At 36.7% G+C, this 26552-nt stretch overlaps 1 protein-coding gene across 1 annotated transcript in view; it reads right to left on the bottom strand.

Annotated features, from left to right (window-relative positions):
• Positions 1–26552, bottom strand: part of LOC118734269 (structural maintenance of chromosomes protein 3) — a gene marked incomplete at its 3' end in the record, with an annotated part of 50917 nt that overhangs the window by 12437 nt on the left and 11928 nt on the right.

The following is a 26552-nucleotide window of genomic DNA, read 5'->3' as shown; positions in this document are numbered from 1 at the left end:
TCAGACGTGTTTACAAGTGTTTGCTAGTGTTATATCTTTCCGTTATTTCCAACCATTAACTATTTTCTATTTCATTTTTCATTTCTTTTTCTTCTATCTTCTACCCACGTGCATACATAAATAATTAATTTTCTAACATGCCGTGGCCTACGGATAGGACTCCAAATAGATTCTCCGCGTTATCGGTTCTTGACGACAATCCGCCAAAAAAGAAAAAACCAAATACCAAGCAAATTGATTTCCCACAACTACCCCGTAAACCCACTCCAACGCATGTCCCCAAGTTTTAATATCATCTGCTGATAAAAACATCTTTCTTTCCCAATTAAGTCCCTTCGCCATAAAAAAAATGCATAGAAGGCATCTCTACAGAAGTAGATTCAATATCACAGAGAAAAGATGGTAATCTTCTATCTTAGTGCGCAATTCCCGAGTTGCTGATAAGTTTTTGAAAACGAATGCTTTTCCAAATCTTTGTCCGGTCAATGTTAAGTTCCACGAAACCTTAAATTCTGTGAAAGGTGTAATGTACGCTCCGTGTCTTAAGCACGTCCCCGAGAATGAAATTGTAAGTGAAATGAAAGACCAAACAGTAACTGGTGTATATAAATTCTCTCGGCAGGTCAAAGGTAAATTGTCTTTTACTGGCCTAATGGTTCTTACTTTTGATCTTTTCCGCCTTCCGGAGTCAGTTGATGTCGCGTGGTACAAGGTTAAGGTACAGCCTTACATTCCGAACCCAATGCGCTGCAAGAACTGCCAACGATTGGGTCATACGCAGAAAAGATGCTCAAGTAACACAGTCTGTAGTATCTGCAGCCTACCACCACATGCTCCGGAAGTCTGCACAAGAACTATTTGTGCCAATTGTGCTAGTGATCACCCATCTTCTGACAAAAATTGTCCAAAATATTTACAGGTAAAAGAAGTGCTCAAAATGTTAACCCTCGAAAAATGCAGTATTGGTAAATACAGAGAAAGACAACCCTTCTACCAGCGAGCGGATACATATGCCAACATTTCAAAAAATACCTCCAGGTCCCGATCCCATACCGCCTCAAATAACGAAAATACCGACAATTCCACCGAAACAGCAATCTTAGACAACACTTATTCTGCAGCACCTTAAAAAACCATTACAAACAAAGATTCCACCTCAAAAAAATCAATTTCCAACCCGAACACATCGACTATCAACACCAATGACTCCCTCCCATTATCTTGCGATCTACCATCTACCTCTACTCATCTAAATTCCACCTCTCTCAACCGTCCCATTTCATCTACAAATCTAGCATCTTTATCCCCGTTTTCCCAATTCACACAAAACTTACTGAAAAATAATGATTATTACATCAACCATAAAACCCTAGACGACATAATGGACTCTACCCAGGAAGAGCTCCAATTTGAGTCCAAGTGGACAGCATCTAAAAACACTTTTTTTCGGTATTTTTTTGTAAAACACGTTTTTACAAACATTTTATACTATTTTTATATTTATATATATATTATATTTTTTCAGGCAAAAATAAAAGTCAAAGTTACAAATCAAGTATTCCAGAGTTGTGTATACTCGAATTTAATAGTTTTAAAGCTCCTATCTGGATTCTAATAACCCCCTAATACCATTTTTTGATCAAACTATATACATATGTATTATATGTAATACTATGTATACATACAATATTGAATGAAGGCAATTTTTGTTAACGGCATCAGATCTGCACCGATTATTCGATTTTCAAAACTGAGATTCCAAATTAAAAGGCTTGGCCTCTAAATGTGCAAGGTATGACATTTTTGGAAAGGAATCCCACCTTTTTTAAAATTATAAATCCTGCACCGTTCGTTGTATTAGAAAAAAGTTAGGTGTCAAATGAAAGGGCTGGGCCTCTAGATGTGCAAGAAGGTTTAATTTTTTGAATAGGGTTGCCACCTGCTTAAAAAATAATAAGAAAATAATAAATACACCTGATATTTTTAATACAACGAGCGGTGCAGGTTTTATAATTTTAAAAAAGGTGGCAAGCCTTTCCAAAACAGTCATACCTTGTTGTAAATTTAGTGGCCCCAAGCCCTTTAATTTGAAACCTCAGTTTTGAAAATCGAATAATCGGTGCAGATGTGATGCCGTTAACAAAAATTGCCTTCATGTATTGTATATATACATAACACTGGTATTTATGTATTAGGGGGTTATTAGAATCCAGATAGCAGCTTCAAAACTGTTAAATTCGAGTATACACAACTCTGAAATACTTGACTTTTAACTTTGACTTTTATTTCTGCCTGAAAAAATAAAAAGCAACAATTACCGATTATTTTCTGCTCAAAAAAAGTAAACGGCAAATTTTAACTTTTATTTTTGCCATTTGTTTTTGTTATTTTTATGGCCTTATACCAATTATATTCAACAATTTTTATGAGCTTGAGGCCGTTTTTAGTTAAAACTTATTGTGGAAAAGCAACAATAATTTGAAAAAATTGTAGAAGTGATAGCTATTTCGGAAATCCCCACATTTCCTCATCAGACTTCTTTCAGTAGGATTCGAACCGACGATCACCACTGACTCAGCCAGATGCCTACGCACTGTGCTAAGTTTGTCTTGTTAATTCTTGTTGCTTATTTTCCACTATTTCACTTTGCTAAGCCAACTACAATCAAGCGCAGCTATTCCGCTGCAATTCACTTGATCATGTGGTAAAAAAATAAAAAGCAGAATTAATCGGTATTATTTGCTCAGAATGATAAAAGTCAGATTTTTATAAGTCATGGAGGAATCACAATCCACAATGAGAGATGAGTCTAATGGTACCTTTGAAAAAGCTATAGCATTGTTTTTTCACTATGCCTTTTTGATGTCAAAAATTGTAAAATAACTTTTGTTTTCAGCCTCTGCTGTAAACTAATTAAAAATACGTCAAGTGGGGTAAAATTAAAGCAAGTTTTCGCCGAGTTTCTTGCGGTGTATATGATGCAGAGATTCCTAACCTACGTAAAATTATATATATATTGATAACTGCCTTATTTACATGGTCAGAACAGCTATTCTATTTACTTTATAACATAAATCTTCGACAAGGCCGATACGATTAGAAAGGTATAACTGAATATCATCTGCATACGCGTGCACATTAACATATTTACACACAGAAAACACAATAGGGGTATTCTCCAAATCTTGCAAAGCCATTGCACGTAGCACGGATTGCATGGATTGCATAACTTGCAAACACACAACAACAAAATACATGGGAAACAACATTTCCTAACGCTGCAAAATATGCAACGTCGAAACCCATGTATAAATTTTGCAAAATAGCATAGCAAGATAAATGCGACCCTGTGCTAGTTGTTTTGTTGTTGGAATTGCTACATATTTCTCTCATTCCTCTCATCTCGCTCACTTCATTTTTTTTGATGTCTCTTGTTATTGTATTTGATACATAATTTCGCTGCTTTCTACCCATGCATGCTTCCACTTTGCAATGGGGTGCTCTCGTACTCTTCGAAATTTGGAATAGTATTTTTGCATTTCGTGCAATCCGTGCATCGTGCAAGACTTCGAGAATACCCCTATTATTGACAAACATACTAAATAAAAGAGGACCAAGAACTGATCCCTGAGGGACACCGGCATTTATAAATTTGAACTGTTAAGAAGCAATCTCTCCTTTAACTTGCTGAACTCTGCCCACAAGGTAGCTACATAAAAGCTTAATGGAACTATGAGAGAATGCAAACAGGTTCCTAAGTTTCCAGCAGAGTAAAGTATGGTTGACCGAGTCAAATGCAAAGGCACCATTATCGAACGGCACTCTAATATCATCCAAAATTTTAACCATAGCAGTAGCACAGCTGTGCTTTGGTATAAAGCCAGACTGTAGTGGGGAAAGCAAGTTGTTAGCTTCAATAAACTTTGAGATCTGCTCATCCATTAAGGATTCGCATACTTTCGAAAATGCTGGTACGATACTAGTAGGTCTGTAATCCGAAGGATCGGATGCAGGGAGTTTCTTTGGAACAGGCAAAATGATCGCTCTTTTCCAAGCTGCATGAAAACAGCCGCTCGAAAAACAATGGTTTATTATGTGAGTAAGAGGACTTATAACAAAGGGAAGCACAATTTTCACAAATTTTAACGAAATTCCATCATTTCCCACCGCGTTCGACTTGACAGCCATAACAGATTTTAAAACATCAGACTCCCCAACTCCTTGAAATTCAAAAGTATCATGAATGGAAGAGATACTCGCAGCAGTTTCGTCAAGGTTACAGCTGTTGCAGTGGTTGCTCAAGCCAATAAAAATCATTTAAGATATCAGGGTCTATTTTGCATGCCTCATTTATTTTTTTTTGCCGTGTATTCGCAAGCCCTTAAAGTTTCGCCATAACTCTTTAGACGGAAGTGAAGGATTCAGTTTATGGCTTCTTTTTGCCGGCTTAACTCATTAAACGCGAAAGCAAAAGAGGAAATTGAGAGGAACCAAATTTTGGAGCACACTAAAAGAGAGGATATGTTCAAAAACCCATAATAAAAAGTTTCGACCTCTATAAAGGGTTGTCTGTACGACCTGAAACATATATGTAACACTCGTGAATCTTTGTTATGTAATACAAATTTTAATAACAACAATATCAGTCCACGAAATTCGAACGTTACATATATGTAACACTAGCGTTTAAAGAGTTAATGGCAGTGATAGCTTCATTGCGAGCAGTTTTATACATGGCCCACGCGAAATCAGTGTTCGAAATAGCGAAACTTACTTTTTGGTATACAATGGACAAGATTTTTTAACTAAATTAAAAGTGCGTGTAGAGACATGCCTATCGAATAAGACAGTCAAATTATCGTTAAGGTAATCAAGTTTCTTGTCAACTGTCTCAAGATACTAACAACACTGGTCTACAAATTTCAACTTTTTTTCTGCGAATAAGACGGGACCTGGTGTTTCTGAACGGATTTTTCGTGCTGAACCCTGACGTGGTACAAATTTTGCATATATCAGAAATTAAAGGCTAAACCGTGCCCTTTCGAATGAGCCCTATGCCGAATTGATCGCGTGCACCCTTAAAGCAGGGGGTGTATTTGTGTTTAGGGGTGCAGGAAAAATTGATCACAGAAAGAATTTAATCTTAAACGATCATAGAAAATTAATAATGCCAAGGTTTTAACTATATTAAAAGTCGCTGATTACGAATCTGCAGTTAGATTTTAAAAATTTAAGAAATTTATATGGTCGTTTAAGATGAAATTCTTTCTGCGATCAATTTTCCCTGGACTCCTAGACACAAATACACCCCCTGATCTAAGGGTGCATGCGATTAATTCGGCATAGGGCTCATTCGAAAGGGCACGGTTTAGCCTTTAATTTCTGATATATGCAAAATTTGTACCACGTCAGGGTTCAGCTCTATAATTTTTCGAAAATGGCCAAAAACGCTGTTTTTAGGGGTTTCAACCCCTTTTTTCTCGAAAACGTGACGTGATGGGAAGTTTTGGACCCCAGATTCGTGTTCAGCACGAAAAATCCGTTCGGAAACACCAGGTCCCGTCTTATTCGCAAAACCCTTGTAGACCAGTGCAATCATTCCAACATATACATACAAGAACAATCCAAAACAGTGTGTCCAGATTGTTAAAAAAAAACGCAATTTCTGAAAAAAAATCGCCAATTTTTTTCTAATTAAATTCATGAAATCGATTTAACAAATATTTTATTTTAAAAATGAGATCTTGTTATAATATAGTTTTTAAAACCAAAAACGGATATAAAACCTTCAGAGGATAATAATAAATAACACAAATCACTTTTATAATAGAGATGTACAAACAATTTTTTTTAAATACGCATACTTTTGAAAAATATTTGTTTGAACGCATTTTGCAATAGTACTGCGCAATTATTAAACTTATTATAACTCATATTAATTGATTAATCCCACAATCCGCTTTTAAGCGCCCGGCGCTAAAAATAAAATAAAAACCTATTATAAGGCGAGATCAGCTATTTCAAAATCACCTATAGTGTATGAATCGTTTACATTTCTGTCGTTGTCATATATTGAGAAATTCAATCTTGATAACATACTGTTTGATATTGGAAACGTTTTGCAGCAGAAACTATTATCCTTCATATAACAATTTATTCGAACTATTGAATTAAGGCTTTCCAACCTCATCCTATTTCGAATCATAGTTTTTGCTGAATTCGTTACGGAAAAAACGCGCTCAACAAAAGCATGTGAGTGCGGCAAGGATAAAAATATGAAGGCTACTCTACTTATATTTCCAAACATTTTATTGCCTGTTGCGGTTTTCACTTCGTAAGCAATTATCCAAAATTCTTCAGAGTCGGATGGAATGGTTCTGAAAAAAGTTATTCCCTGCGAAAGCTAAAGATTTAGATATTCAGTTTTCGCTGCTTTTCTTTCCTTCAAAGTCAAATAGTGAATTGGCAGGTCCCTGAAACTCGCCCTCTTGTGATTCTTCGATTAGGGTGATTAAAATTTTTTGACAGTTTTAATATGCTTCTTAAGTCAAGCTTATCACGCAGTTCATTCGCGTCTTCTGTAAAAGTTTTGTATATATATATATATATATTATAATTGGAAAAAATTTATTTGAATGGAAAAAATCGCCAAAAATCGCCAATGGCGATTTCCTAAATTTTTACGCGCAAATATCTAAAAAAAAAATCGCCGAATTGGCGTGAAATCGCCAAATCTGGACACTCTGATCCAAAAACAATGCACTAGTGTCTAATACCATGTTCTGACCGACATCGAAAACATGTTTTCGTTGCTAAAACTGGTTTTCGACCTAAAGCTTGTGTTTTCGTCCATGTAAAATCTGTCAAACGAAAACCAGTTTTCGCTGAAAACTACTTGAAAACTCACGTTCCACTCATTCCAATCGGTGTCTTCACTAGTTTGTTTCGATTATTTATCGAAGTGGTAGTCATATTTTATCATCTTTAGTACTCCATTTCGGATTTATTGTTAATTGGCTGGCCAAAGTAAAATAAGAATGAAAGTAAGAGAGAAAGTAAGAAAACACTAACAGCCGGTGTGAACAGCATTCAGCCCACAATCCCAAAACTCGTTTTCAAAGTGTTGCGTTGTCGGTCAGAACATGGTATAGGGAACGAAAGTCACGATACAAGAAAGCACTACCAGCAGCTGAACAATTAAACACAACATCAACAGTACAAAAGATTAAATCGTGGTCCGATATAAAACACATTTGGTAAAACTTAAGTATATGGGCTAGGTTGGAAGTAACAAAATAATCTAAACGACTGGGGTTAGAATTATTGGCATATCTGGTAGGCATAGTATCATTAACAACAACTAGTCCAGCTGTTGAGACATGATCACGCAGCTTAATGCTACTAGAGTCGTTGACGAGCAAATTAACATTAAAATCACCACTAATGACATAACACTCATACTCAATAAGAAACACAGACAACTCAGAAAAGAAACGGTCTAAGGGATAACATTTATGTGGATTGTACACACAGGAAATTAAAATTTTGGTTGAACCGTCAGAAAACTCTGAAACCAAGTATTCTGTGCCCGAGTAAGAAGATTTAGCGAGCTTAATATTAAGAGATTTCCTACAATAAATTGCCACACCACCCTCCTTTTTGTTAATTCGATCATTCCGAACAACATTATAGTTGTTGATAAAACAATGAAGTTCAGAGGCATTGTCACTAAACCAAGTTTCGGAAACACACATGATGTCTATTGATGATTGTTGAAAAACATGCCTAACATAGTCCATCTTTTCAGAACATAGGCTGCGCGCATTAAAATGGACTATGTTAAGACCAACAGATTGCTTACACAAAATGTCTAACACGACCTTGTGATTTCCCTCAGCGCAAGATATTTTATTAACAGTCATGTTAAGTAAATATTTTGCACTGAACTGAAAAAGAAGGAGCCACAAAAAAACAAATAAAGCTGCAATAGAAGCAAAGCAACAAAAAGAAGAGGAAATAGAAGACATTATATCTAGACAATAATATACGAAAACGTGTAAAAAGTTTACGAGTTGTTTGAATTTTTAGGTTCCAAACGGTTTGTCAGACCAGGATATTCCGTAACGTGACCTGCCTTCGCTGGTGCCACTTTAGGGCATGTTCAGGTCTGCGCACCACGCGAGATTGGACGAGGAACTTCCAGGGCCCGTGTTGCGCTGCTCGGTCGCATACCCCGGTTGCGACGCCACCCACTACTACCACAGGGCGGCATCCTCCACAGCAGCGCACACAGCCAATGGCGGCAAGGCAACACACATCCCTCACACCCCGCATAACAACACGTCTCCCGAACCACATGAAGCTAATTCAATCTAACTGTAACGGACTTCAGAGCAAGATTGAGGAGATAACCATCGTCATGGGAAGGCATGGTATATTGATAGCTGCGGTCCAAAAGACGAAGTTGCACAGCAATTCAACATTGTTGAATTGTGCCGGATACAACGTACACCGTCGAGACATCGAGCGAGATAATGGTGGTGGCTTAGCGTTCATCTCGCACCACACCGTGCAGTATCGTCTTATTGAAGCAGACATCGACCGCAGGGATACCACCCTAGAATGTCAGGGCATTGCTATCCGGTCAGGCGATGTCGAGCTCGAAATATTTAACGTTTAAATACCCTCTGTCACTAGCTGACCGGCAGGATATCACCCTGATATAGGTGCGCTCCTCAGAGGTGAAAACTGTGTGGTAGTTGGTGACTTTAATTCACACCACGATCTTTGGCATTCAATACTGTCAAACGATGGTAGGGAACAGACTTGGCTGAGCAGATAGACGATTCGACATTCTGCACAATGAACGACGGCGCACCCACCAGGATTATGGGCAGCTGCTGCAGCGCCAGACATTACAATAGCCAGCGCTGGTCTGATAAACAGCGTATCATGGCGACCTATCCTGACTTTGGCATCAGTCCATATGCCCATAATCATCTCGATCGATAAACCAATCGACTTTGCTTCCGCGGAACACAGAACTATACCAACTTTTCTAAAGCTGATTGGAAAAACTTCGCGAAATTTACTGAGAGCACCGTCTCCGCGCTCGCCACACTAACCGACGTCCACCTTGGTGAACGTAAGTTCCGTAGGGTTGTCACTGCTGCTGCAGCTCGCTTCGTACCGGCAGGATGCATTACGGACCCCCGTCCAAACTTCCCTGCTTAACCGGCTGTTATAGCCGATGAGCGAGGCAACCTTCGTCAGGCCGATCCCGGAAATTCCTGTATCAGGAATCTCAACGCGGAAATTAGGCAGCTTGTGAACGTACATAAGCGGAAAAAGTGGCAAGATCATCTGCAGACTTGTAACTTCGCCGACGACGACAGTCAAAATTTCTTTCGGCGACCATGCTTCATCGGACCCGGAGCGATGCGGAGCAGAAAGCTGCACAAACTGCCAACAACCTGTGCCCCTCTTGCTTTCACTAGCGGAGAAGTTCAGGTGGCCATCGGGAAGGCAAAAGCCTCCAAAGCCATGGGGCCCGACGGAATATGCATGTTGATGCTGAAAAATTTGGCTCCTGCGGGAATAGAGTACGTAACGGAGGTCCTCAATATGTCAATGGCCACTCTCATCATCCCAGACATCTGGAAGATTGGTCCCACTGCTCAAACCGGGGAAATCAGCCAACAAAGGAGAATCTTATCGTCCGATAACACTCCTTTCCCCAGTAGCTCCCGTATTTCACGAACCACCTGACCCCAGCGAAGCATCAGCATGGTTTCCGTAAAGTTCACAGTACAACAGCAGCACTTAGCGCCATAAACACGCAGATAACACGTTGCCTAAACCGCAATCGTCCCTGTGAGAGAACTATTCTAGTAGCGTTGGACCTGTCAAAGGCGTTTGACCCCGTCAGCCACTCCACGCTGCTAGAAGACATCGAGGACTCCTCTCCCCCACAGAGGCTCAAACGGTGGTCGGCGAATTATCTGAGTGGTCGACACTCGTCAGTAATGATTAGAGAGAAATCGAGTAAACACAGGAAAATAAAACAGGGGGTTCCACAGGGTGGAACCATTTACTGTTTAACTACTTACTACGTTTCAAAGCTCACTCACTCACCAGAGGTAGTCTCGATTGTCTCTTATGCTGACGACTGTTCGATAATAGCGTCTGGGATTGGAATTGATGATCAAGTCGCTAGCCGGCAGTACTTGGGGCAACGACAAAGAAACGCTGCTGGAAACATACAAGGCAATAGGCCGGCCGGTTTTAAATTACGCACCACCAGTGTGGTCGCCGAGGACTAGTAGGACGCAGTGGATGAATCTGCAGACAACACAAAACACTGCACTTCGGACAGCGACTGGGTGTCTTCTGATGTCGCCTGAACACCACCTACACGACGAGGCGAAATTGCTCCCGATCAAGGAGCACAATACAATGCTCTGCAAGCAGTTCCTTGTTGGGAGCCATAGGCATGGTCACCCAAATGGGCTACTGCTTGCAGAAAAGCCTTCGCCTGAACGGCATTCACAAGGAGTCAGTCAGGCAGCAGGTTAAACTCATATCTGAGCAGATTAGACGAAGATGTGCCAAATGAGTGTCCGGCATGCGGAGAGACACCCTACGACTCGAAACATCTGTTCTTATGCCCGGAAAACCCGACAACACCAACTCTGTGGACCGACCCAATTCAGGCTGGACGCTTCTTAGGGCTTCCGTTGGTGGAGCTTAATGACAACGACGGAGATATTAACCGATCTAGGCGGGGTTGTTGTAGCCGCTACAACAACAACAACGACAACACGATGCAGCCAACTTTGGCAAAGCTATTCACGTAGCTGCGAACCGCTTTATCCCGCAAGCTACTCGCTTTGTAAGGCCCAACGTGGCTTGGTGGAATACCGAAAATATCAGATCAGAAAAAATGAAAGCCTGGTACCGATTCAAAATAACCCCCACACATCAAAACCTTGTTATATTTAAAAAGGCCATTGCTAAATTTCGGAAAGAGATGAAATTAGAAAAAAAGACGCAGCTTTACTAAATTTGCCGAATCCATTAATCAGAATTCCTCAGTCGCCGAAATTTGGAACAAAGTTAACAGGCTCAGTAACAGAAACACTTCAAAACCCCCTTTTATCATTGAAACCAATAACATTACCCTATCTGACCAAAAAAATAATTGCCAACCACTTCGCTGCTGACTGGTCTATTCACCCGACTCTAAATTCTCCAACAGTTTCAGGTGTTCTAAAAATTCCATTCACCAACTAGGGTTAACGCTCCCAGACTCGCATCCAAACGCCGTGCTTATTGAAAAGCCTATAAACAGCATAGAATTAACCATGTACCTCGGCAAAGCCAAAGGCAAAATCCCTGGATTCGACCGCATTTCCTACAAGATGATGAAGTCCATATCAAACTCTGCCAAAGCTCGTTTATTACCTTTATATAACTCTATTCTAGACTCGGGTGTTATCCCACAAAACTAGAAAATTGTCCAAAGCAAATAAGAGCCTACTCTCCTCTAATGGATACAGGCCAATATCATTACCAGGGAACGGATTTTATGGAAATTGCCTTTTTTTCTGCTAAAGATCAACTTACATCGAGCGCTCATTTAGTGCATTCAAGGCTTTTCTTCGCGAAAATCGAATGAAAATGCTGCCAGAAAACTTCAAAATGCATCTTATGGTTCAATGTTACTACAACTATACAGATTAAAGTTTTATGAGTTAGAAACTCGAAAGGATAAAATAGTCAAAGAGTCAAAGTACAAATTTTTCATATAATGAAACTAGTTCATAGCTTTTCTCTTTTTACTTGTAATATAAACATTTCTAAAATAAATATATTTTTTGATTGTTCTTCGTATTTTCTGTTTTTTAGTGCCTTATTTTCCTTTTTTGGCAATACCTTTTTTTTGCCTTTTCCTGCCTTTTTCGCTATTTTGTTTTGCCTTTTTTTGCCTTTTTTGCAATACCTAGTGCCTTTTCCTGCCTTTTTGGCTATTTTATTTTGCCTTTTCCAGCCAATTTCGTTACTTTATTTTGCCTTTTTTATAGGTTTTTAGGTCCTAAAAATCCGTTCCCTGATCATTACTATCTTGCCTTTCCAAAGTTCTGGAGCGTACCGCATTGCCTGGTTTGCAAACTCGCTGCAGCTCATTGATCGATGCCAAGTAGCCTTTCAGCCTAACCGAAGCACCACTGATACCCTTCTCCACATAGACTACTATATAATGGACTTCGGCTCTCACGTTATCTTTAGATGTCTTCACACCTGGGGAGTGGGCCCAACAATTTTCGGATTTGTCAAAGCTTTCTCATCAAGCAGGCGATTCAGCGTTAGGATCGGTAACACTTTTCCTAACATTTTCCCATTGAAAAATGGAGTTCCGCAAGGTTCTCCACTTTCCGTTGTCTTCTTCTCCATAGCTTTTAACCAGATCAGGCAAATTATAAAGAGTCAAAATTTTGTCGATCACTGTCTTTACGCAGCCGATCTACACACACTCGGCAAAAGAAGCAACGCCTGGGAATCAAAAGAGTTATTTGAAAATATTTTAAGAAACATCTCCGATTGGGGGGAGTAGTCTGGAGTAAAAATATCTTTAGAAAAAACTTAAAATTTTCATGTCTGTAGAAAACGAAAATGTGATTTTTACAATTATAAGATATCTTTCAATAATTTCGAAATCGAAAATGTTAAAGAACATAAAATTCTAGGTATAATCTTTTCTAGTAACTACACTTGGAATAAACACTGCCTATATTTAAAGAAATCATTAGCTGCCAGACTAAATTTAGTATCTAATTTTGCAAGCAAAAAATGTCATATACACATCAATACACTCACATACATAACAAAGGCTGTAATTCTTAGCAAGATAGATTATGGGCTTCACCTATGTATATCACATGTTGCCGAAATCCACCTTAAACTCCTTTAATCCACTTTACCACCAAGCCGCAAGAACATGCATCTATGCCTTTAGAACATAGATGGGCAAAACGCTACTCGCGAGTATCGTCTGCGTCGCAGCGCTTATACGTATACAGAAGCGACGCAGCGAATTTCAATTCAGTCTGCTTTCAGATTTTACGAGAGGGACCTATATATGTAACTATGCCCCAAGTGTCTGGGTATGAGTGCCAATTAAAGTTTTTGGTTTTATGAAATGCCAATAATGCCCAATGCTCGTTTTGTGAGCCGTTCAGTGCACACATCGACTAACTCCACTTTTTGAAAAATCTTAAATTTAACTGTCAAAGCACTTGGTATAGTCATAACTTATTACGTTTATAATAACTTTATATAACATACAATAATACATAATATTTATAACATTATTTATTTGATTTTATAATATACGTGTAACTTTAAAAAATAATGTACATTATTTGATCGCATCTCCCAACTTTTTGTTGATGGAGTTAATCGATGTATGCACTGAACGGCTCATATGCTAATGCGATTAATTGCAATCGTACATACTTTTAATGTAGGGCTACATTATTTGTCATTGCATGCGGAATATAAAAATATGAAGGTGATATGAGCAACTTCTCGATGAGCTGAAAATGCTTGCATATTATTAAACTGACGAAAGCGGTGCTATGATGACTCATGCTTACGAAGTAATATCGAAGTACTGCACATTAAAACTGGTAAATCTCGAGAAAAAAAGTCGAGTCGCAACAAACGAAAATGAATTTTCAAGGGAACGATGCCCTAAGTAGAAACGAGGTTAGGTTTGAGGTTAGGATATCTCAAAATCCTGACGTGCAAGAGAAATTCTTGTAAAATTAAAAAATCTACAAAAAAAACATGTGTTTTGCTCAGGTTGTAAAAAAAAAGTCAAAATTTGTCTGTGTAATCCAATTTAAATTTTTTTATAATGTTTTTTATGCGTATCTACATGTATGTACGATACACTAATTTAATACATTTAGTATGAGTTTTTCACAAAGCTTAGAAATTTAAATTTGTGAATTTTATTGTTTACAAACTATCATTTTTTTAAACATAGTTTAATTTAGAAAAGTGGCAGCTGTTAATTAGCGCGATTCACGAATACAATGACAAAATGAGACTCTATTGGTGTGCCAATTATGCTTTTTTCGGCGTTTTTGCTGCATTTAAAATGCAAAATGTAGCACTGCCGAACATATGTTTTCGAAGAGCGTTCATGCTATCGCATTTCGCAAATGTACATTTACGCGAGTTCGAAATCGTATGCTTTTGACAAACAGCCGTGTTCCAGTCGCTTACTCAGATTCGTATATACCAAGATAAATTCGCACAAAAAAGATAATGTTAACATAATTTTAAACAAAAAATTCAATACAAAAACTTGAATTGTTTTAACCATAACCGAAAATTTGTGTGTGCATATATTCATTTTTCGGTGCTGTCAATTGAAATTTCCTCAATTAAATAGGAAAAAAACAGTGTTGATCACAAATTGAGCCAGATTTCTATCAGTATCACATCGATGTTGAATTTGCGCAACTTTTCCTTTTCCAAATAATGTAAAATAATAAATGAAATCTCGATCGGCGATCACTGAAACGCAGCTAGCAACTGTATACGTGAAAAAGCAATGTTGCCACTTTTTCTCATTAAACCATGTTCGAATCGTGGAAATTTTTGAAGATCACAGGGTTGCTTTTAGCATTTAGACTCTTAATGCAGAAATGGAGTTGCATTTAGGTGACGAATTTTGTATGGATAAATGTACAAAATGAGCTAAATGCGCTAAATGTGCTTTTTCGCGTAAGCAAAAACAGCCAATAATGCAGCGTTTTTGCTGCATTTAAAATGCAACATTTAGCACTTTCGAACAAATTTTTTCGAAGAGCGTTCATGCTATCGCATTTAGGAAATGACCATTTACGCGAGTTCGAAATCGTATGCTTTTGACAAACAGCCGTGTTCCAGTCGCTTATTCAGATCCGTATCAATCACGATCAATTAGCACAGAGAAGATAATGTGCAAAAAAACCGTACTGAAAAGGCAAAAAGAGATTTTAAACAAAAAATTCAATACAAAAACTTCAATTGTTTTAACCATAAGCGAAAATTTGTTTGTGTATATATTCATTTGTCGATGCTGTCAATTGAACTTTCCTCAATGAGATAGGATAAAAACAAACAGAGTTGATCACAAATTGAGCCAGATTTCTATCAGTATCACATCGATGTTGAATTTGCGCAACTTTTCCTTTTCCAAATAATGTAAAATAATAAATGAAATCGCGATCGGCGATCACTGAAACGCAGATAGCAACTGTATTCGCGAAAAAGCAATGTCGCCACTTTTTCTCATTAAACCATTTCAAATCGTGGAAATTTTTGAAGATCACAGCATTTAAACTCATTTAGGTGACGAATTTTGTACGGATAAATGTACATTTAGAGCTAAATGCGCTAATTGTGCTTTTACGCGTAAGCAAAAACAGCCCATTAGAACGACGCCTACCAAACACATTTTGGCGGAAGGGAGTATACCAACTTTGGCCGATAGAGTTTATCAAATCCCCGCACGCTTAATACCCAAAGTCACATTCTTATCCGGTTCCGTCATTGACAACGACGTCAGAAGCATTACTTCTCATCAAAGAAACACCCCAAGAGTGGCCTCCTCGCTTCACCTGGTACTCGAGATCGCCAACAGTTTAGGCCTTCCTATCACCGAAGAAAGAAATCAACCGCTGCATCCATGGTCCGTCAAAAAATTTTCATGCGATCTTACTCTATCCACACCTTTTTCAGTGTAAGTCCAGAAAGTTGCAATTAATATTTCTACACTTCAAGTTCAGAATTTCCATTTTAAATTCAGAATTTTAATTTCAAATTTAGAAAGTTACAATTCAAAGTCAGAATTTTCTTTTCATATTCAGAAAGTTGCAATTCGAAATCAGAATTTACATTTTAAATTCCGAAAGTTGCAATTAAAATTCAGAAAGTTACATTTCAAATTCAGAATTTCCATTTCAAATTCAGAAACCTTCGTTTCAAATTCAGAAATTTACAATTCAATTTCAGAAAGTTTCATATTCACTGCGATCTTAGTCTATCTACACCTTTTTCAGTTTTAGTCCAGAAAGTTGCAATTCATATTCAGAAATTCTATTTCAAATTCAGATAGTTACACTTCAAGTTCAGAATTTCCATTTCAAATTCAGAATTTTCATTTCAAAGTTGCAATTCGAAATCAGAATTTACATTTTAAATTCCAAAAGTTGCAATTCAAATTCAGAAAGTTACATTTCAAATTCAGAATTTCCATTTCAATTTCAGAAAGTTACAATTCAAGTTCAGAAAATTTTCATTTCAAATTCAGAAATTTCCAATTTAAGTTCAGAAAGTTTCATATTCACTGCGATCTTAGTCTATCTACACCTTTTTCAGTTTTAGTCCAGAAAGTTGCAATTCATATTCAGAAATTCTATTTCAAATTCAGATAGTTACACTTCAAGCTCAGAATTTCCATGTCAAATTCAGAATTTTCATTTCAAATTCAGAAAGTTACAATTCAAATTCAGAATTTTCATTTTAAATTCAGAAAGTTGCAATTCGAAATCAGAATTTACATTTTAAATTCCGAAAGTTGCAATTCAAATTCAGAATTTCCATTTCAAATTCAGAAACCTTCATTTCAAATTCAGAAATTTACAATTCAATTTCAGAAAGCTACAATTCAAGTTCAGAAAATTTTCATTTCAAATTCAGAAATTTCCAATTTAAGTTCAGAAATTTTTATATTCACTGTACGATTTTGAGATTTTAAGTTGTATCTTCGTTTGGGACCATATTCGCCTATGCTAAATCCAGTAGAAACAACTTGTCAAACCAAGTATGGATGTGCCCAATGTTGGGGGTCCAGGATTAACGGAGCAGAGGCTGCAGTACTTGGAAAAAGATAGATCATGCCAAGGTATCCATATCAGGTGGAGATTGGGCTCGAGCAACACAGCATTGCTTTTCATTTCATGCTAAATATGTACTGCAATGGTTGAATTGTTACTCCCTCCCTTAAATGAAAATAAATAATTACATACTTAGAGCTAAAGACTTGCACAAGTTTAATATACATATACATTAGCGTGGGCCGAAATTTCGCTTTTTTTAGAATTTTGATTGGTAATAGCAAAAATATGGTTCATTATGCTCTAAAAAATATCTGTGTGAAGTGTGAAAATTTTTGGTCAATATCCTAGGCTCGCCCAAGTCCATCAAAGGTCAAGTACTAAAAAAAATGTTTCTTAGCTAACTTCGATTCTCTACAAAAAAGGTCCATATACCAAATTATGTAGGACTAATACTTTAGAAGATTATTGCAATTTTAATAAAAAAAAATATTAATTAATTTACTTATTAATTTTTATCTTTTGAGCATATTGAACAGTGATGGACTTGGGCGAGCCTAGGATATTGACCGAAAAATTCCAAATTTCACACAATTTTTTTTAAAAGCATAATGAACCATATTTTTGCTATTACCAATAAAAATTCTAAAAAAGCGGATTTTCGGCCCATGCTATTATACATATGGGTGTTTCCAGCGTTACCGACGTTCCGTTTGGAGACACTTTTTTCATTATATAAACCATGATAAAAACATTAGAAGGTAAAACCATTCTCTCAATTCGTCTCCCATGATTTTTTTCTGACGTTTGCAAACATTTTAAAATCATATAAAATTGAAAATAAAAAAATTAAATTGTTCACAATTGTTGTTGGTTGAGATTAAAAATGAGAATGTGTGTGTGAGCTTGAGTTCGAATTTTAAAATTGTATTGTTGGCAAACGTCAGACTGCCTCTCAATGATTTTACCCATGATACAAAAAAGAAGGTAGTTCCATTGTCACTTTTCGGGCGCTATATTAACTACCTGACAATTAAGCAGATTGTGACGGCGGGGTGAAATAACACAAACGGCAATAACGCAAATTTGTGTTATTTCCCATTTGAATGTGAAATAACACAAATTTGCTTTATTTCATTTCTCGTTGAGCAATAAGACCAACTTTTATACTTAACAATTTGAGTAATAAAGCAAACTAGTGCACATATATACGTAGTCACCCAGTTACATTTGACAAAAAGTAGTACATGAACAAGTTAAATGGACGGATTTGTAAGTATACAATTTTGAAAGTGCCCGGCGTCGCGGCGGTCCGCGTTGGCGCGCCGCCCCGCGCCACCCCGCGCCGCATTCGACGACGCGCTCGCGTCCCCCGCCCCTCCCCTCCTTTCGCAATTATGTACTGGTGGCATTATAACCGTTTAGAAAAAGGAAAAATTATAAAATAACACTAGTTCACTTCTGAAACTGCTTTTTAATGTCCAAGTAATGGGAATTATTGTGTATGGTGTTATTGCATGCTGCATCCCACCCATAGTGGAATTTACCAGGTGCCACTGCTTTATTTGAAAATTTGCCTATAAAATGTGACTATAAGGCAGCCGAATGTCAGAAAATAAATCGAGAAATCCCTTTTATTACTTCATCTGTTTATTGCGACATGGTTCCATGCAACCATTTTAAGGTTTTCCAGCAATGTTTTTAACAACATATTAAAAAGCATACAGAATAAATTCATACAAAAGCGCTATGTCCAATATGCGGAGCAGTTTTTAAAGACGATGCTTTTGCTATATTTTGTTAAACTTTTCATAAGTAAAAATATTTTGTGAATATTACTTTCTTCATATGAATTATATCACATTTTTTGTTTAATTCAAGGCCTATCAAACAGGTTAGAGCATTTGAGCAAAAACAACATTTGCCTGTATTTTGTTGTTGCTTCTGGTATCGAAGGTGCCAAAAACTGTTCTGATTTTTTTCTCCTACATCAAAGCGTGCCATGCGAAATACGAAAAAGGTAAAAAATTTAAATTGAAAAAATGAAAATTGTTGCAGCTTTCTTTCTTAGAAAATTGGTTCGCTTCTCGAAGCATTGATCCACCATCCTGTGCCAGGTCCAGTAATCAGCGGTTGTGCTGCTGAGTTGGTCGAGCTTTCCAAAAGCTGCTATTTAATCGCTGGTTTTGTATGGAAAATGTTTCACATGCAAATAGATTTTAACAATTTAGAATTTTTTTGAGAAGAAATGTTAAATATTTGACATTTTCGAGAACAAATAATTTGAAATAAATCAAATCAGCTGCTATACTGATATTACCTGTGCAATGTGCCTTGGTTTAACTGTATTTTTGGAATAAACAAAGTTCTTTTTGCTTCTGTCAGTAAACTGTGTTTTTTTTTACAAATAGTATAAATAAGCAATGGGAAATAAGGCAAAATTTGTTTTATTTCCAACCTTTGTTGGAAATAAAGCAAAACTCAGATTTTGGTATTATTTCCCATTTAAAAGTGAAATAAAGCAAATTTTGCGTTATTGCCGTTTGTGTTATTTCACCCCCCCGATTGTGACATTTCGTGCTAGTCCTCAATAATCATTTATTTATTGTAAAAAAAAATATTTACAAAATTAAAAGGAAATTTGTCTTCGATATGTGCAATAACGAAAATTGAAATTCATGATATGATAAATATTATAGTTATGGACGATAGGAGGTACTCCCGATTGAACTGGCACTCAGAGTCTGGAAGTAAGTAGTGCGTTAAGTGCAGCTTGGCCGTCACGTAAACTCCTTCCGCTCCACCTATTTTCCACCACGTAGTCCATATCCTTGAGGATTGAAAATACCTCAGCCTGGATGGAAGACCGAAGCATACTTGCCAAGAGAAAAGCATTCGGCCTCAGCGAACTCAACATTATAGAATCTCTTCAACAAAGGTAAAGGTGGCGTACTACTGTGGCATTGAAAAGACACAAGTGCTCAGATCTCTGCCGCTAGCAATTTCCGCCTGGCCTCACTCAGTGTTATACCAGCATCCGTTTCTTTTTAGTCTGCAGGCGTTCTTTAAGGCTTCCCCACGTATGAAGACACAAAGTGACGGTAAGTGCAGCAGTGCATCAAGAGCAACGCCTCGTGCTGTAGAGAAATCTTTCGTACCGCACACGGCAGTAGTTCTTTGAAGTTTTGCAAGCAGGCTTCCCACGCTCTTGATTGAGAATCTGCTCCACCATACCACTGACGCAAAGTTAATTATGGGTCTGATCATAGAGGTACAAATCCAGAGGATTCCCTATGGTCACACACCCCACGTTTTACCACAGACTAGTTTACATTGTCAAAAGGCTGCCCATTCTTTAGAGGTTTTGTGTTTCTCGTTAGATTTCCACGATTGTTTTGTATCCAGAGTTACTTATAGATACTTCACTTCCGGAGAATTCTGAATTGTGACTCCTTTCATTGTGAAGGCAATGAGACCATTCACCCTTCTCCGAATCCTGGTTTGGGACTATGCTTTAATGACGAGATATCTAACAATACATCTTCTTCGGACTATTTAACAAAAAAAAGGAGTTTTGTTATGTAAATTTATTTATTTTGTTTAAAATAAAATGAAAGACAGCTTTTAATAAATAAATATTTCAAAACTAGATTTTTTATTTTTTCATCTCTGCACATCGATATAATTGAAAGGATCTTCTAAACGCTTTAGAAAAGCGTTCAAATTTGATTATGAACACATCATCTTGTTATTGTTTGTATGTAAATTTTACTCCCAAATATTTAAAAGAAAATCTCCCCTATCAAAAAATTGCAATGTGGCAAAGCTATGCTTAATGTTAACATTTGGAGAAATGTCAAAAATCTGCTTTATAATCCAAAAATAGTAGTAATGAAACTACCTTCTTTTTTGTATCATAATTTTACCTTGTAATGTTTTTATCATGATAAAAACTATAGTAGGCTCTGAATGAACACACATTTTTTGTCATGAGTAGTCATCATCAATACCTATCTGAAATCAATAAAAATATTTTCCACAAATGCTATAAGGTAAGTGTATAGCGATTCAAAGTTCCAGTTCGGACGTTTCCAAAAAGGAACTCGTATCGAAGATTACTGATGATTTTTGCTAAATTCTGCGAATCTGTTGACGGTGCAAAAAAATGATGTATGAATGGGTGTTAGAATAATAAGCAGCCATAACCACTGCGTCAACTTAAACTTCCTAACGATGTTTAGTAGCTGCCAAAAACTGTTCGAAGTTGTTCGGACGTTCCCGTTCGGACGTTCCGATTTTTTCCAATGGATACAATTTTTTTTTTTAAGAATTTAAACACACTCGTTTTTTAATACAAATATGGGGTTTCATTGTAAATAAATCTACATCTACATATATGAAGGCCTTTATTAACGTTCGTTGAATTCATTTCTTCGTACAAGCAGACGTACATATTGACGCCTCCAAACCATACTATGCTAAGTCTGACTAAGTCTAAGCTGACATAGCATAGTATGGTTTGGAGGCGTGTTGGTGTTGTTGTAGAGGCTACAACAACCCCGCCCAGATCTGTTGGTATCTCAGTCGTTGTCGTAGAGTTCCACTAACGGCAGCCCCAAGAAGCGTGCAGCCTATATGGGGTCGGTCCACAGTTACAACGCCGTTAGGGTTGTAGGGTTTTCCGGGCATGCGAAGAGATGTTTCGAGTCGTGAGGGGTCTCTCCGCATGCCGGACATTCATTCGGCACATCCGCATTTAGCCTACTCAGGTAAGAGTCCAGCCTGCTGCAGTAGCCAGAGCGAAGTTGGGCTATTGTTCCCACGACAGCCGGTTCTACGTACCGGCATGACTCGGGTTTTACCCGACCAAGGGCTGTTGTTTCGGCGATCTAACCCCGTTTAGGTCGGCGAAGTATCTCAGAAGTATCTCAGTTTGGAGGCGTCGATATGTACTATATCTATATACTGTTACTCACAAAATTTGGTATACCGTTTGTTTTTGTTAATATTCGCAATGTTTTACATGCTACAGTTTTTTTATTTTTGTTTTGGTTTGAGATATGGCTTATATTTTAGCAAACTCCGTTTAAATCCAAATATGAAGCTGTGTACGAAAATTATGAAAAATCTGCAAAGCAAACTTTTTAACAAGAATAAAAAAAAAATCGGGTATGCAGTTTTGGTACAATAATGTGCAAATTTCAAATGTATAAACAAATCTCAAAAATCATCGCGAATTTTTAGACATTTGAAATTTGCACATTATTATACTAAAACTGAATGGGCTATAAAACTACATACATACCTGATTTTTTTTTAGAAATTATTGTTAAAAAGTTTGCAATTTTGCTGAAACTTTGCAGATTTTTCATAATTTTCGTAAACAGTTTCATACTTGGATTTAATTGGGGTTTGCTAAAATATAAGCCACATTTTAATACCAAATTAACAAAAAAAAATTGCAAATACTAACCAAAAAAACCGTATACTCAATTTTGTGAGTAACAGTACCTATGTACATAGAACAAAATGAATTAAAAATATTTGAAGCGTTCGGACGTTCCGATTTTCAATATACTAACAATCGATAATCCTATAGCTTTCCGAAAAAAATTGTATGTGACTGGCAAGAGTAACCAAAACTAGCTTTTGTATTAAAATTTTGACAAATGAAAAAACGATACGACTCTTTTTTACATGTAAAGCATGATTCAATAATGAAAGGTTTTGTAAGTAGCTTTTTTCTAAAATTTGACACTCCCACCCACAGGGATGGTTTTCGGAAGCAAGAAAAAAGAAGAAGAATTCAATCACACTCCCTAAAATGGTAGCTAAATTCCGCAAAAAGGTGAGATAATAGTGCATAGTGGTAGTTTAAAACAAAAACGAATTTCATTTAATTATCTAATTTAAACCAGCTTATTTACATCAAAACCCCTGATTGTTATTAAAAATAAATATTTCAACGAATGTATGTAATTATATACGAAAGTTGTGTACGACAGACGGCGCATAACTCGAGAATGGGTGGTCCACTTTGAGCTACTTTTTTGGTGTGTTTCTTTGCCTTGTATATTCTTTGCGGTACCATTTACAATAGATGGATATGAAAAAGCTATTTGTTTGTGGAAAAATTATGGAATATTGATTTAAAAACGCCAAATAAAAACATTTGGAGCTTACGTCTCTTTCGCGGTTATGGCTCGATCGCTTCGAATATGGTAATTCGAATTCTTTGATGTTGCACTTTTAGTATTCTGGGGAGATTATGCCGTCGTCAGAATATTAAACATTGGCTTTCACAATCACGATTGGCGCTTCGTTCCGGACGACGGACGGTTCCATATTGCGTACTTTTAGAACCCACGGCTTTTAATTTAGAGAATTTTAGCGATGGAAACTTATCGTAGCCATTGTCAGAATTCCACTGCAGGATTGTGTTGTGTAGGTAAATATCTTCGTTGACTCATTTATTAGAACCATTGCGCGCTTTATTTTACAGCGACTTGGCAGAATCAATAGGTCTCCACGAATGTCGACAAACACAACTATGCGGCATTTAAGGGTATTTCGTCTCTTTATCCTACATGAATTTCTGAAGGCCAACGATTCTCACCCGTTTTGTCTTGTTGTCGCCAGCGAATGCAGAACAAACATTTTTTCAAATTTGAAAGGTAAAAATTTCGCTACTAAAAATTAAAAAATGTTCCTAAAACTTGCAAAGAAATTTGGAAAAGAAATATCACTGTTTTTGTTTTTAGGAGTAGGGTGGGAGTGTCATTGATATAATTAGAGTGAGAGAAAGTTTTTCTTACAAAACATTTCATTATTGAATCATACATGTAAAGTATATTTTGCGTTCGAACCATATATGTAATACTTTTATATTGCTAGTACATTCAAAGTACATTCCCCAACATCAGAGTGCAGAAATATTAAAAAAAGAAAGAGAGATCCGATAAGAGAATGTACTCAAATCATGATACAAAAAAGAAGGTAGTTTCAATAAACAACTTTTTGATTAAAAAGCAGATTTTTAACAATTGCTCAATTGTTAAAAATTCGAAGCGGCGATACCCAATTTAAGTTTTTTGGTAGAGGGGATTTTATATCATAAATTTGGGATTATGTATAAAATAGTTTTAAAACATTAACTGTTTAAAAGTAAATGTTTAAATTTTACACTAAATACGATGACCACTTCCCATTTAGGTTAATTAAATTTTAGTGAACATATACATATGTATATGTAGGGGTTTTCAAACTTTTCTGTGTCTTTTTGTCATCTGATTATTTTACAATGTATCTAGCCAGTAGCTCGTTTCTGTAACAATTCTCTACCAAGGCGAATTGAGATATGAATTCGCCGCCCTGTTCTCTACTGCTAATGAGTAGTAGAGAATGACGTATATTCTCTACCAGTAGAGAAATAATCGGTAGAGAAGAGTTACAGAAACGAGCTACAGGACTATTACGGTTTTCTATACCGAAGATAATTGATTCAGATATACACATTTCGGTATGAATTTAATACATATTTAGATGGTTCACAAGGTGTCGTAAGTGTCCTATTGTCGTGTGTCGTAAAGTTTTGAACGGCTAAACAAATGTTTAGAGGACTTGAAACCACAACCAAATACTTTTTTAAAGGTGTGAAATTTAATAATACGACTTTTATGGTTGCTTGCGAATCCCTTAAATATAGTTTACTGTTCAATATTGGAGCGGGTGTGAAAAAAATTAGAAAGGGAACGGTCCAAACTTTAAGGCAAGTCACCCTTCACCTCTCTGACCGCTCGGCACCCATTTTAAAATGTGGTAAACTTAGCATTTTGCCAGAAAATGTAATCGCGGGTTACGGCAACCAAAGGACTTACGCGCAGAATACCTCTCCGCGTTGGAGGCCTTCGGCCGCGCTTAGAAAAAATAACCCTAATCTGCCAAACTCCGGCTACACGGTATTTTTTACAAAAAAGTGCATATTTCACACAGAATTTATTAACAATTTAGTGTTCGAAAATTTTAAATCTTTATTTTAAATCAAACTTTAATCCTTTGATCGCAGGCGTATGTTCACATTTTTTTATTTGGGATATGCGTGTGGACACAATAACCCAAAATCATTGGACAAATAACCGAACCATACCCAACAAAAGACCGTTTGCTTGTTCAAATTTCGATTATAAGAACAAAATGCTTTAAATAAACAAAAAATTAATAATAAAATTTGAAGGATTTTAGATATTGGATATGGTAGCACGACATGTCACAATCTGCTTAATTGTCAGGTTGTTAATATGGCGACGAAAAAGTGACAATGGAACTACCTTCTTTTTTGTATCATGCCAATTTTACTTTTCAAAATTCAGGTTTCACAAATTTTTATTTAAAAACAACTCTTATGAAAAATTAACAAAAAATAAAACTTTTGTAAATCTATGAGAAGCGCTGCGGCCGTTGCTGGTGGCAGAGGATAAAAATACCAATTAGAGAAGGACTTGGCATCAGTTGGCATTTCCAATTGGCGTCAATCAGCATAGAAGGGAATCGAATAACGTGCTTTATTGGATTCGGCCAACATATAAAATACCACACCGCTTCATGTGTAAATAAGTTTTGTCTTTGTTAGGAAAATATCTTCTATCTTCCAATTTTTCAGATTTCCAAATAACGAGCATCGGAAAAATTCGTCATACCGAGCCCTAACCGCTAAAATAATGTATATATATATATTTTTTTTTAATTTAATTTTTGGTGCAGGTGCTCTAGGAGGCATTTATGCATGAAAATTAAATTTTGAAAAAAGATGTCTTAATTCATTTTCGCGGCTAGGGCTCGATATACATTTCAGCGTGAAGGAAACATGAGACCGTCAAATTTGTGTTTGTTTATTGAATTCCCTGAACCGGCCCTGTTATGATATGGCACTTCATTCTATGTAGTAGTTTACAAATATACACGTATACTTCTACAATCACAAAAATTTTCATAGGCTGTCTTTCTTTGATTTCGAATGGAAAACTCATTGCCATCATATTGTACTAGCAATATAGAAGTATTACATATATAGTCCGAACGCTTGAAAAAAAGCACAATTTGTAATTTAACAATGGACGGTTCCTAATAAATTTTTAAGTTGTTTTTGTTGTAAGGCTTACAGAACATAAGCTGTACTAAATTTTTGTATAGATTTCCAATTCTTTTTAATCGTGTGCTACAATTATGAAGGATTTCTGGAAGGTATGGTTTCTCCGAAAAATAGAAAAATTAAAAGTGTAGTTGGAAAGCCGCAAACATCTTGAAATGTAATGGATCAATTAGTCCAAAATTTTGGTGGGTGAAAGACAAAATATGTAGTTATCGATTGGCGTCTATAAACTTTGTCCAGGCAAACTTCTATTTTTTTGGTCTTGGTTGACACTTTTCAGGAAATACCCATATGTATATTTTGGGGCACCGAAATTGCGCATATGAAAACTGTGCATTTAGACATTATTTCGGTTTCAACCGAAACTGTGCATATATGCTTTATTTCGGTTTTTGCCATATGCATTATTTCGGTGTTCAACCGAAACTGTGCAAGTATGCATTACTTCGTTTTTTTTTCATATGCATTATTTCGCTTTTAAAACGAAAGTATGCATATGCATAATTTCGGTA

This window comes from Rhagoletis pomonella, unplaced genomic scaffold, assembly GCF_013731165.1.
Source record: "Rhagoletis pomonella isolate Grant_MI unplaced genomic scaffold, Rhpom_1.0 Rhpom_scaffold_00002, whole genome shotgun sequence".
NCBI lineage: Eukaryota > Metazoa > Arthropoda > Insecta > Diptera > Tephritidae > Rhagoletis > Rhagoletis pomonella.
The sequence above is the reverse complement of the archived record's forward strand: the minus strand, read 5'-3'. Positions and strand labels throughout refer to the sequence as shown.